Consider the following 14,595-nt stretch of genomic DNA (forward strand, 5'->3'; position numbering starts at 1 on the left):
TACACCACTAGTTACAGGCCTCCAGTCTGATAAGCAATCATCCACTACCATTCTCTGTCTTCTCCTACACAGCCAATTTCAAATCCAGTTTACAACCTCTCCATGGATACCTAGTGTCTGAACTTTCTGAACTAACCTCCCATGTGGGACCTTGTCAAAGGCCTTACTAAAGTCCATGTAGACAACATCCACAGCCTTTCCTTCGTCTACTTTCTTGGTAACCTCCTCAAAAAGCTCTACAAGATTCATTAAACACGATCTACCACGCACGAAGCCATGCTGACTATCCTTAATCAGCCCTTGGCTGTCTAAGTACTTGTATATCCAATCTCTCAGAACACCTTCCAATAATTTGCCTACTACTGATGTCAGGCTTATTGGCCTGTAATTAACCGGTTTACTTTCGGAGCCTTTCTTAAACAACGGAACAACATGAGCTACCCTCCAGTCCTCCAGCACCGCACCCATGGCTAAGGACATTTTAAATATTTCTGCCAGGGCCCCTGCAATTTCTACATTAGTCTCTCTCAAGGTCCGAGGAAATATCATGTCAGGCCCGGGGGATTTATCTACCTTTATTTGCTGTACGGCAGCAAGCACCTCCTCCTCTTTAATCTCTATATATTCCATGACACTGCTGCTTGTTTCCCTTCCTTCCATATACGCTATGCTAATTTCCTGAGTAAATACTGATGCAAAAAATTGTTTAAGATCTCCCCCATCTCGTGAGGCTCCACACATAGACGACGACTTTGATCTTCTGGAGGACCAATTTTGTCCCTCACTATCGTTTAGTGGGGTGGTTGGGTGGAGTTTGACAAAAGTGGGGGTTTGTCTGCAGAGGGGTGTTGGGGAGGGTAGGTTGGAAATGCAGAAGTATGTTTGGGGAAGTAGAGGGGGAGAGGAAGGGAAGGGATAGGGAGGATGGATGTGAGGAGAGTGGATGGGGAAAGCAGCGAGCGGAGACCATGGAGAGAGAGGGGCAGGGGGAGGGGTATGAGAGATGGTTGAGGAGAGATGAGTTACAGGTAATGGTACGGGGAGAGGCGTGAAGGGGGAAGAAGGAGGGCAGGAGAAGAGAAGGAGGAGGATGGGAGTGGGGGGGTGAGAAGGGTAGGAGGGGAGGGGGTGAAGGAGGAGAGGAGGAGGGTGTGTAGTGGGAGTAGGGTGGGGAGGAGAGGAAGAGGATGTGGGGAGGTGAGGGGTGGGGAAGGGGAAGAGGAGGGGTGAGGAAGGAAAGGGAAGGGGTAGGGAGGGGAGGAAGGGTTTGAGGAGGACGAATTTCGGGGAGAGGAGGATGAGATAGTGAGGGGAGGGTGGGTCTGAGTAGGAGGACAACTTTCGGGGAGAGGAGGATGAGATAGGGAGGGGATGGAGGTGGGGAAGGGAAGAGGGTGTAGAAGTAGGGTAAATGGAGAGGAAGGGTACGGGGGAGGTCGGGTATTTGAGAGAGGGGACTTCTAACGTGCGGCCCCTTTAAGACGGGTTTGATTGACAGCTCCTGCTCCCTAGCTAGGGCAATCCGGGCCGCCGTCGCGAGCGCGCGTTTCGCTCTCTCTCCCCCTCTCGTGCCCACTGCCCGGAGCCGGCGCGAGTGTGCGCGCGCCGACCCCGCGAAGCCGCGGCGCCTGAAGAATCCGGAGGCGGGGGGCAGGTACCGTGAGCGGGTCGGCGGCGGTGGCGGCGGCGGCGGCGGCGGCGGCGGGGGTGGGGGATGTATCGGAGAGGGAGGTTGGAGGAATGGCGGCGGCGGGACGGAGTCGGGGGTGGGAAAGGGATGGAGGGGTGGGCGGCGAAGGGGGGTGGTGGTCTCCCGGGGCCGCGGCCTTTACTAGAACCTTCCTCGGCAACAACAACCTGGAGACCCCCCCCCCGCCCATAATTATCAAGCGGGGCTTTGTGGGGGTGAGGTGAAGGAAATGGGCCACTTACCGCTCTGTAACCCGGGGCCGCTGTAGTTCGGGTGGGGACGAGCGGGCAGCCCAACCCGGCGCTCGGAGACCGGCCTTGCAGCAGGCTTGGCTTTGTTCCATCCGCCCGGCACTAGGCCCGGGGCCGGGGGCTGGCCAGGCCGCAGCTGACCGCCCCGGGACCACCGTCTCACCTCGGACCCGTCCACCCTTTTGTCCTCTCCCCGCAATCATCCAGACGTTGTGCATTAGTGACTTGCCAATCGGTGCCATAAACCGGACCTCTCGCCGTCTGATGTTTCACGGCAGATGCGGGATAAGTTATTCTGAGTCGTTCTTGATTTATTTTTAGTTCGGGTTTGCAAGTAGTTGGATTTAATATGTGGAATGTCCCTGTTTGTTTCTGCACTTTACCTGTGTGCAACGCCAACATTTCAAACTCTTTCTCTCCCTCCCAAGCTTCCTTTCAAATCACTCTGTGCTTTGGGCATTGTTTTTTTTGTTCAAATGCCGGATATATTATCTCGGTGTGTCTCAGCACCAGATTTTGCACATGTGAGTTAGTCCTGTGGAGCACAGTGTGCAACAGTTTTAAAAATACTGAAATGTGGCACTTCAGTACAAGTAGATGATGGTGGTTTAAGTACGTGGGTAATTAAAAAGAGGCCCTGTATAAACGACTGTCATCGTTCCAATGAATTTGTTAGTTTGGCATTAAGAGCAGATTGTTACTTCGCACCTATTTCAAACATTCAGGGAATTGTAATAAAAACTATTGTATATGTATATTTGAGTTTTATGTTAAGCAGTTGCCCTCATTATAAATGCTAATTTGCATCTGAGATTGGAGGCTGCTTTGCAAAAAACAAAGGTCCTCACTTCTAATATGTTGTGATTACAGCAGTGAATTTCCCTTTTTTGCATTATATCTTAAAATAATTTAAAGCATTCTTTATCACCATGTGCACACTACAAAAAAAAAATGTCTTCTCATTTCCCCATGTGAAATGGCTTGTAAACAGTTTCATCTATTTGGTGCATGTGCTGTTGTGGTTTTCTAGAAATGTGGCAGTTTTACACTTGCATTGGAAAGGGAAAAGGGAATATTTTGGTGCTTAAAATCTCAAAAGCTTAAGGAAGAAGGGGATGCTATTTAAGTGGAATTGGGGGAGAATAAATATTCTACAGATCATAAAATATTTTGTGCTTTTTAAATGAGTGGTATTGATTGTATGAGCTTCAATTATCAATTACCATCTTAACCCTTCCAGTGGAAAAGTGTGACTTTCTCTTTAAATGAGTGATGCTGCATGAAATGCTTGTACTGATGGAGAAATGTGAGGAAATACTCACTTTATTCCTGTGTTTGGTAGCATAGGAGAGAATGGACCTTGGTAAAGCAAGCAAAACTGCAGATGCTGGGACCTAAAGTGAAATGGGAAATACTATAAATACTCATCAGGGTAGGCAGCGTCTGTGGAAAGAATTGGAGTAAATGTTTTGTAAATGGGACAGGAGGTCCGGGAAGAAAGACGGGGGGGGGGGGTCCTTGTCTTTCTTCCCGGACCCCCTGTCCCATGATCCTCTCGTACCCCCTTTTGCCTATCACCTGTCCAGCTCTTGGCTCTATCCCTCCCCCTCCTGTCTTCTCCTATCATTTTGATCTCCCCCTCCCCCTCCAACTTTCAAATCCCTTACTCACTCTTCCTTCAGTTAGTCCTGACGAAGGGTCTCGGCCTGAAACGTCGACTGCACCTCTTCCTACAGATGCTGCCTGGCCTGCTGCGTTCACCAGCAACTTTGATGTGTGTTGCTTGAATTTCCAGCATCTGCAGAATTCCTGTTGTTTCCAGTAACATCATGAAGGATCCCACCCACTCAGCTCATGGACTGTATATCCTACTGCCATCAGGGAGGAACACTAACATAAGAAATTCTGCAGATGCTAGAAATCAAAATAATACAATCAAATTTACGATTGAATTGACTTTATTTCTTACATCCTTCACATACATGAGTAAAAACTTTGCATGATGTCTCCATCTAAATGTGCAATCATAGTAATTTATAATAATTTATGATAAATAAAACAGTCAATGTAACACTCAAATCAATGTACACTCAAATCAGCATGAGTTAATCAGTCTGATAGCCTGCTGGAAGAAGTTGTCCCGGAGCCTGTTGATCCTGGCTCTTAAGTTGCAGTACCATTTCTCAGATGGTAGCAGCTGGAATAGATTGTGGTTGGGGTGACTTGGGTCCCCAATGATCCTTCGGGCCCTTTTTCACACCTGTCTTTGTAAATGTCCTGAACCATGGGAAGTTCCCAACTACAGATGCGCTAGGCTGTCTGCACCACTCTCTGCGGAATCCTGCGATTAAGGGAGGTACAGTTTCCATACCAGACAGTGATGCAGTCAGTCAGGATGCTCTCAATTGTGCCCCTGTAGAAAGTTCTTAGGATTTGGTGGCCCATACCAAACTTCTTCAGCTGTCTGAGGTGAAAGATGCTGGTGTGCCTTTTTCACCACACAGCCATTATGTACAGGCCATGTGAGATCCTTGGTGATGTGGATGCCAAGGAACCTAAAGCTGTTTAGATTAGATTATAAGGACACTTAGTCCTCGTTTATTGTCATTTAGAAATGCATGCATTAAAAAATGATACAATGTTCCTCCAGTATGATATCACAGAAACACAGAACAGAGCAAGACTAAAACTGACAAAAACCACGTAATTATAACATATAGTTACAAAAGTGCAAAGCAATACCGTAATTTGATAAGAGCAGACCATGGGTTTACCCTCTCAACCCCAGATCTATCGATGTCAATAGGGGTGACCCCGTCTCCATTCCTCCTGTAATCCTCAACCAGCTCCTTTATTTTTGCAACATTGAGGGAGAGGTTGTTTTCTTGATAGCAGTGTGTCAGAGAAATGACTTCTTCCCTGTAGACCACCTTGTTATTGTTTGAGATTAGGCCAATCAATGTAGTGTCATCTGCAAATTTAATTAACAGATTAGAGCAATGGGTGGCAACACAGTCATGGGTATATAGGGAGTAAAGGAGGGGACTTAGTGCACAGCCTGAGGGGCTCCTGTGTTGAGAGTCAGAGGGGTGAGGGAACCCACTCTTAGCACCTGCTGGCGATCTGACGGAAAGTCCAGAATCCAGCTGCACAAAGCAGGGTCAGGGCCAAGCTCTCTGAGCCTGGATGGAATTATGGTGTTGAATGCTGAACTGTAGTCCAAGAACAGCATTCTCACATAAGCATCCTTCTTCTCCAGATGTGTAAGGACGGTGTGTAGAGCAGTGGCTATTGCATTGTCTGTTGATCAGTTGTGTCGGTAGGCGAAATGTAGGGGGTCCAGTTTGGGTAGAAGTATGCTGCAGATGTAGTCCTTGACCAGCCCCTCAAAGTATTTGCTTAATATTGAGGTGAGTGCGACAGGATGCCAGAAATCCAGTTTCAGCCCAAAATGTCTGCTATTTGCTGTTTTCCGTAGATGCTGCTTGGCTTGCTGAGTTTCTCCAGAATGTATAAATCATCAGGTAGGAGGCTACGAAGCATCCACACCAGGACAACCTGACTCAAAAACAGTTACTTTCCCCAAGCAGCAAGGTTGATCAACACCTCCACACCACCAACCACCACTACTTTATCATTTCCTGTGAGCAATCTTGTGTACAGACACTCCTGTTCCTAGCATCACTTTATGGATATACATTCAACACATATAAGCTATCTCATGTATTTGTATATATTGTAATTTTTAATCATCATGTTTCTGTGCTGCCATCAGAACCAGACTAACAATAATTTCGTTCTCTATGTTTGTGTACTGGAAATGACATTACACTATCTTGAACCTCTTAAATAGGAATGAAATGAAAATGGAGGTGGAAATAATGCTGAGACTGAAATGTAGAACATTGCAGATATTGGAATCTAGAATAAAATAGAATAGGCAGGTTGGGAGAGAATTGTTGATTTTTTTAATATATTGTATCTTTCTCATGTGGGCTGCCCCCACCCAGTATATCCTCAGACTCTGTTCGTCGTTGACGCAAAACAATGCGATTCACTGTTACTTTGGATTCCCAGCATCTGCAGAATCTCTTGTTTATGCATTTCACTGTATGTTTCGATGAACATGTGACAAAAAAGCTAATCTTTAGATCTTTAATCACAGGAGCAGGACAGTGCTGATACACATTAAAACTAACTTAACAAAGTTGTTGATCTCGTTAAGTCCTGAGGGCTGTAATATGCCTAGTTAAAAAATGAGATACTGTTCCTGGAACTTGTTCCAGAGATTAGCTTTGTGTCACATGTATATCGAAACATACGTTGAAATGCATTGTTTGCGTCAAATCAAATCAATGAGAATTGTGCTGGGTAGCCTGGAACTATTGCCATGCTCCCAGCACCAATGACCAACGTAGCATGCCCATCTCTCATGCTATGTCATGATAATAGGGGGGAGGGGGTCGCATACAAACTCCTTCCAAGCAGCAGTGGGGTTCCAATGCTGATTTGCAGCTGGTGTAAAGCAATGTCCTACCCGCTACACTACCATGCCGCCCAGGAGCTCAAGATGGGTGAGGGGGTGGAGAATAAAGTAATAGAGAGTTGGATGCTGTTTTTGGACTGAATAAATGAACTAAGGTGCTCTGCAAAAATGGTGTCAGAGTCTGAGCTTCAGTTTTAGAGGTTTTGAGATAACAGGCCCTTCCAGCCCAATGAGCCCATGCTGCCCAATTACAACCAAGTGACCAATTAATATACTAACCCCGTCTGTCTTTGGAATGTGGGATGAAGCCCACGTTGTCACAGTGAGAGCGTGCAAGCTCCTTACAGATAGCAGCGGGAATAGTTCTACAGTTTACTTCTCTCAGTGCAATCTCTAATTCTCTCGAGATTGTATTGTGAGAAACAATTGAAAGGAGTATGCATATAGTAGATGTATATATGAGTGTTGCCAGGACTCGAGGGCTGGGTTTAGGGAGAGATTGGCAAGCTGGGACTTTATTTGTTAGAATGTAGGAGACTGAGCAGTGACCGAGCAGTGACCTTGTAGAGATGTATAAAATCATAGAGCAAATGTGCACGGTCTTTCAGGGAAAAGAACCAGAGTTTAGAAGCTGGATTCAGACATTTGAATTCCCCTTGCCATTCCCACACTGATGTCTGTCCACGTGCTGTCTACTGCAAAGGTTTGGTTAGATGCCGATTAAAAGAATATATTATATTCCATATAGGTATGATGTAGTCTCCAACCTGATAGCATCAACATTCATTTACCTAGCTTAAGAAAAGATTTTAAAAGATTAGATTTATTTGTCAAATGTACATCAAAACATGTAGTGAAATGAGATTTGTGTCAGTAACCAACGTAGTCCGAGTATATGCGGGGGTCAGCCCACAAATATCACCACTCTTCCAGCACCAACTAGCTTGCCCACAACTTACTCACCCTAACCTGTACATCTTTGGAATGTGGGAGAAAACGGGAGCACCCAGAGGTAACCCACAGGTCAGGAGGAGAATGTACAACTCCTCACTGACAGCAGCAGCGGGGGTTGAAGATTGCTGGCACCCTTTGTTCCTCTCCTGTTAGGTTTCATCTTGTTCAGTCCTTCGCCTATTTCACGTATCACCTCCCAGTTTCTCACATCATTCCTACATCCCCACCCATTCTCCATCCATCTACCTTTGCCCTTCTCCTGGACTTGCCTATCACACACCAGCTCCTACATTCCTCCCCCCCCCCCCCCACAGTTTTATTCTGCCTAATGTCCTCTTTCCAGTTCTGATGAAGGGAGTTGGCTGGAAATGTCTTTTGTTCATTTCCCTCCGTAGTTGCTACCTGACCTGCTGAGTTCCTCCATTTAGTGTGAGCTGTTTGAAAAGTTAGAAGGCATAGGTTTAAGGGAAAGGATTGAAGGGGATCTGAAAAATAGTTTCTTAACACGGGGTGATGAGTAACTAGAATGAGCTGCCAGAGAAAGTCGTTGAGGCAGATACAATAAAAACATTTAAAATACATTTGGATAAGTCCCTTGGGTTGTGTTAGTTGCTAACATTCAAAAGTTCACAGTAAATTTATTATCAACTACATATATGTAACCATACAACCCAGAGATTCATTTTCTTGCAGGTATACTCAATAAATCCATAATAGAATAATAATCATAATAGCACCAATGAAACAACTTGGGTGTTAAATCAGTGTGCAAAATTGTACAAAGCATTGGTAAGGCCAAATTTGGAGTATTGTGTACAGTTCTGGTCACTGAATTATAGGAAAGATGTCAACAAAATTGAGAGAGTACAGAGAAGATTTACTAGAATGTTACCTGGGTTTCATCTAAATTACAGAGAAAGGTTGAACAAGTTGAGTCTTTATTCTTTGGAGCGTAGGAGGTTGAGGGGGGACTTGATAGAGGTATTTAAAATTATGAGGGGGACAGTTAGAGTTGACATGGATAGGCTTTTTCCATTGAGAGTGGGGGAGATTCAAACAAGAGGACATGAGTTGAGAGTTAAAAGGCAAAAGTTTAGGGGTAACATGAGGGGGAACTTCTTTACTCAGAGAGTGGTAGCTGTGTGGAACGAGCTTCCAGCAGAAGTGGTTGAGGCAGGTTCGATGCTGTCATTTAAAGTTAAATTGGATAGCTGTATGGACAGGAAAGCAATGGAGGGTTATGGGCTGAGTGCAGGTCGGTGGGACTAGGTGAGAGTAAGAGTTCGGCACGGACTAGAAGGGCCGAGATGGCCTGTTTCCATGCTATAATTGTTATATGGTTTTAAAAGACAAACTTCAAATGCAAAAAGAAAGCAATAAAAATAAATAGGCAATAAATTTCAAGAACACGAGACGAAGAGTCCTTGAAAGAGAGTCTATAGGTTATAGGAACATATCAGTGATGGGGCGAGTGAAGTTATCCCCTCTGGTTCAAGAGCCTGATGGCTGAGGAGTAATAAACTGGTCCTGAACCTGGTGGTGTGAGTCCTGAGGCTCCTGTACCACCTTCCTGATGGCAACAGCAAGAAGGTACCATTTTTCTATAGCATTGGTTTGTGTTAATATGCTCAGTGGTGGGGAGGCCTTTACTGGGCCACATCCACTACTTTTTGTCGGATTGTCCATTCAAGGACATTGGTATTACCATACCAGGCTGTGATGCAGCCAGTCAATATACTCCACTGTACATCTATAGAAGTTTGTCAAAGTTTTAGATGTCATGTTGAATCTTAACAAACTCCAAAGTAACTGGAGGTGCTGCTGTGCTTTCTTCATAATTGTTTTTGTGTGCTGGGCACAGAACAGGTCCTCTGAAATGATAACACCAAGGGATTTAATATTGCTGACTCTCTCCACCTCTGATCTTCCGATGAGGACTGATGGACCACCGGTTTCCTCTTCCTGAAGTCAGTAATCAGCTCCTTGGTCTTGCTGACATTGAGTAAAAGGTTCTTGTTATGGCACCATTCAGCCAAATTTTCAATCTCTCTTCTACATGCTGATTTGTAACCATCTTTGATTTGGCCTATAACAGTGATGTCATCAGCAAGTTTGAATATAGCATTGGAGCTGTGCTTAGCCACACAATCAGGTATAAAGTGAGTAGAATAGCGGGCTAAGCAAACAGGACGTGGATAGAAAAGGTTTAAAACGATATGGGCCAAGTGGATCTAGCTTAGGTGGGCAGCATGGATAAGGGGCTTGTATCTGTGCTGTTTTACTGTGCCTGTATGACCTGGAAGGAATCTTTGGATGGTGGAATGAGAACTCGAAATGGGTATTTGTTGTATGGAAAGGTACAGCAAGATGTAGAGATGGACATGAGAGGACCATGATTTTTCCCTTTGGAAAGCTGCAATGGGACATTCACTTTGGAGGTGAAGTAACTTGTAAAGGATGATCTGACTAGGAAAGCTGATGGAGTGGACGGTGAGATCAAAACGCTGTCCTTCAGTGTTGAGGGGTAAGAAGAGAAGTGTAGCAACAGAAATCATTAACACAGCGGATTCTGTAGATGCTGGGCATCCAGAATAACACACACAAAATGCTGCAGGAACCTAACAGGTCAAGCAGCATCTGTGGAGGGGAATAAACCATTTCAGGCCGAGATCCTTAATCTGGACTGCAGAAGAAGGGAGAAGCTGGAATAAGGAGGTGTGTGTGGGGGGGGGGGGTGTGGAATGGAGATGAGGATAAACTGGCAGTTGATAGGTGAAGCCAGGGGAGGGGTGTGGTTAGAAGCTGGGAAGTGATAGATGGAAGAGACAAAGGGCGAAAAATGGAGGAATCTGATAAGAGAGGGTTGGGAGCCCTGTCATCACGATGGAGGCAAATCCATGATTAATGGTGGAGGGGGGGAGGAGTAGATCTTACAACTCTGGTATGGAAGGTCCCATTACCAGAACACCCCTTTCAGAGGTAGAGATAGTGGGAGAGTGAAGAGGTGTCCTTGCAAGAGACAATGTGGAGGTGCTGTCCAATAGCTGTGGAGTCCTTTCCTTTCAATGCATTAATTTAGTTTCTCCTCTCACATTTGTAGCCTGATGTGCTGAGTCTTTCCAGTATTATGATGTTATTTTGATTCAACTACTAGTAGTGCCTGCCTCCAGCCACCACTGTCAGTCACCTTGCATACAGGCACTCCTGTGCCTAGCATCACTTTATTGCCATACAATCCATCAATGTATATTAGCTAGCTTGTGTATTTATACTTAAATTGTATTTATTATTATTGTGTTTTTAATCTGATTGTTTTTGTGCTGTATCAGATCCAGAGTCACATTTACTTTGTTCTCCTTTACACTTGTATCCTGGAAATGACATTAAACAATCTTGAATCTGCGCCTTTGTTTATTTCCAATTGCTGGTTGATCTTTAGTTCAAGGATGAAGCAACTAGTCCCAAAGCCCGCCTCTTACTGTATGGAAGTTAGATGTCCAAGCTGAAAATGAGCTGTTTGCCATGGAAGGTGTTGGCCATACAATGGATGTAACTGGAAAGGAATGATGAGAGAAAGGGTAGTCCATGGGGTAAGTCCTGTTAGGCAAGATGAGGCTAAAACTAAATCTTGTTTAAGGATCTGGGGAAGAGATAAAAGTAGTCTGTGTGTGATTTGAGAGTTGAGCTGAAGGTGGAGAGATCTATAGAGGAAGAGAGGTGTGTGGGAGACAGTATCATGGTGCACTATTGAGAGAATCCTACACCATGATTAAGTATCCCCACCATCCAGCCCATGCTCTCCTCTTGCTGTGCCACCAAGGAGATACAGGAGCTCAAATCCTACACCACTAGGTTCAAGAGCAATTACTCACTGTTGAACGTGGTGGTGTAGGATTATCTACTCTCGAACCTATGGACTCTCTTCCAAGGACTCTTCATCTCATGTTTTTGATATTTATTGCTTTTTTTTTAGTTTCTTTATATTTATTATGAATGTCCACAAGAAAATCAATCTGTGTTTATATATGGTGATAAATATGTACTTTGATAATAAATTTACTTAAACTTTGAACTATGAACTAGTGGATTCTTTCAAACTCAGCCCACTAATTCTATGAATTCTCTCATACAAATGGTTTGATGAACAATGGACAAAAGACGGGAGGAGAAGATGGCAGCGCGACAGATATCTGTTACCTGTCAAGTAGGAGACCGTGCACAATCTTGATTTAATGGAGGCAGACGTGAGAGCACGGAGGAACATCTAGAGAAACTTCTGAAATGCCTGTTTCGCTGCCACCGCTACTGTGTGATCCGAAATCTCCGGAGGGGAAGGCCCCGAGTCCTCGGCTTTGCCTGTTGCTTGGCGGCTGGGGTCGAAGCACTCGGCAGAGATAGTGCTCGGTGTCGGAGGTTCGAAGTTTTTGGACAGACTCGGAGTCGGACTGTGGTCGGGTGCTTCCAGGATGCTGCATCGGCAAGTTTACGGCGCTGGAAGCTCACAGCAGGGAGAGTTTCTCTCTTCTACCGTCTGCGTGAGATGTTGGGGCTATCGGGACTTTGAGACTTTTTTTTTACCATGCCCATGGTCTGCTCTTATCAAATTACAGTATTGCTTTGCACTGTTGTAACTATATGTTATAATTATGTGGTTTTTGTCAGTTTTAGTCTTGGTCTGTCTTGTGTTTCTGTGATATCATACCGGAGGAACATTGTATCATTTTTTAATGCATGCATTTCTAAATGACAATAAACGAGGACTGAGTGTCCTCATAATCTAATCTAATCTAATGTTTATGCCCTTACCATATTAGTTCTTTCACCATCTCTCTGATACAGTGTATTCTGGGTGAGGTTTAAAAGAAAGACACTCAACCTGACTTGTCAATGTCAGAATCTGTCTTGCCAAGTATTTGTCTGTATGCTGCCATCAGGGGAAAATGCCACCCAAACCAAATTCTTTTTGCACTGGGCTCAAAACCAAAAAACCCTTAGATTTAAATTTTGCCAAAGGTACATCCACATCTAGCTCCTTTCTCTAAAATTTCATGGTGCCAGGTTTATTCCATATGATTTCTAACCTCTCACTTCAGTGTTTACGGCAACACTCAAAACGGCCATCTGGCCTTTTCTGCACAAATAAACAAATCTCAGGGAGTCTGCAAATCCTTCACAGTTGGCACTGTACTCTGGGCAAATGCTGTATCGCTCTTTGGACCCATCTGTCAAGCAGCACGATCCACTGCAAGAAAATGCAGTTTAGAATGTGTAAAAACTGCCTTATATTTGACACTTGCTTAAGGCTTTTAGTAATTTCAATAGTTGTGTAGGAGCAGAATTAGGCCACTTGATCCATTGAGTCTGTTCCACTAAATTTCCACTAGCTATAGTAAGCAGATCATCAAAGATTAACCAGTAGTATAGAAAGGGTACATCCTACTAGTGCTGAATTGTTATGTGCCTGTCTTGGAGGATGTTGTTCAGGTCCTGCTGTCTGCTAGGCTGGGATATGGAACTCCTATCCATAGGCATGGATTATGAACTGGAGCAATGAGTTTGAATCTCACCAGTCAAATTTGAATCAGAATGTTTATTATCACTGACATACGTCATGAAATTTGTTGCTTTGTAGCAGTAGTACATTGCAATACGTAAACTATACTATAAATCACAATAAGATGAATGCCTATCAAATATAGTGCAGAAGGGGAGTTAAAATAGTGCAGTGGTGTTTATGGATTCATGGACCATTCAGATATCTGATGAAGGAACATTTTCTCCCCCTAAAACATTGTGTATGTATGTTCTCTCCTCTACTGCCTCCCTGATGGTAGCAATGAGAAGAGGGGATGTCCTGAGTGAGTGGTCTTCAATGATGAATGCTCCCTATGAAGCGTCACCTTTTGAAGATATCCTCAGTAGAGGCCAATGCCCATGATGGAGCTGGCTGTTCACAACCCTCTCTGGCTTCTTCGATCTTTTTCGGTGGTTCCTCCATTATCAGAGTGATGCAACCAATTAGAATGCTTTTTGTGGTATATAACACAAAATCTGCCATAAAGGACTGGTCCCACTGGTAAGCTTTAAAACCACTAGACTGATGTTTGCTGGGGCTTTTGAGAAGAGAAACTACTTCTTCCTTCCCCCCCCCACCCCACCTCTTCTGCCCTGTGAATGACAATGGTTCTCTGGAAGACAATATCCAGGGACAGTTATGGATAGGCAATAAATGCGTGCAGTATCAATGTCTTTAATGAATAAATTGTCCCACTCCCATAAGGTAGGAGGCTACCTAACATGCATGCCAGAATCACCAGACTCATAAACAATTACTTTCCCCAAGCAGTAAGGCTGTCATCACCTCCATCCACTAACCCACCCCTCCACACCTCCAACCACCACTGCTCTATCATTTCCTGTCAGTCACCTTGTGTACAGACACTCCTTTAGTCCAGCGTCACTTTATGGACATACAGTAAATCTCTGTATATATACTATCTTGGGTATTTATAACTTTCAATTGTTACTGTTTTTGGTGCTGTATCAGATCTCCCTCTTTTTGCCAGTTACTTCACTGGTTCTCCATCTCTAGTCGTGTTCACGGCTTGCTTCATCGTATAAGTAGTTTCCTCTTGGTTTTCACTACTGTCAGTCATGCAAGTCGCGGGTGGAGACTCAGGAATACCATTACACTCAGATGTAGGATTCTTCATTGCTGTTTCTGTAACAATTTTGTTTGGCCAGTCAGGGTTTTTGTTCTTGAGCTGAACCCCTGAACCTGGAGGACCAGTGGACTTCTTTTAGTCTGGCCTCTCCCCTTTGACCTGTTTGGTATGGGTGACGCTACCAAGAGCCAAAACATAAATCCCTGACTCCAGCCAGCATAGATCTCCAGGTCATCAAGGCACACAAGCCTTCAAACCCTATGGCAAGGTTGTGGTCCTCTTGCAGGCCATCGGATCTGGAGTAACAATTATTTTGTTCTCCTTGATACTTGTGTACAAGAAATGACGTTAAATAATCTTGAATAATACTCATTCTGGTCAATTGTTGATGCTGCTTGACCTGTTGAACATTTCCCTTATGTTATCACTTCAAACATTTTAAGCATTAACTACTTGGTTTTGTAACAGAAAAGTTTTAAGTCTTTTGACATCTAAATAAAAATGATGCATACTCTTTTCAAATCAGTTTTGTTGGTATGATGGTTTGTT

The 14,595-nt window shown here is 44.4% G+C and overlaps 1 protein-coding gene across 1 annotated transcript in view; it reads left to right on the forward strand.

The window, feature by feature from the left end:
• Nucleotides 1-1,575: 1,575 nt before the first annotated feature.
• zbtb26 (zinc finger and BTB domain containing 26) overlaps nt 1,576-14,595 on the forward strand; it is a 55,390-nt gene continuing 42,370 nt past the window's right edge. Inside the window, exon 1 of the mRNA XM_072240643.1 lies at nt 1,576-1,654. The gene's annotated coding sequence lies outside the window, so the exon portion shown is untranslated. The remainder of the gene's footprint in view (nt 1,655-14,595) is intronic.

This window comes from Mobula birostris, chromosome 22 (assembly GCF_030028105.1).
Source record: "Mobula birostris isolate sMobBir1 chromosome 22, sMobBir1.hap1, whole genome shotgun sequence".
Taxonomy (NCBI): Eukaryota; Metazoa; Chordata; class Chondrichthyes; order Myliobatiformes; family Myliobatidae; genus Mobula; species Mobula birostris.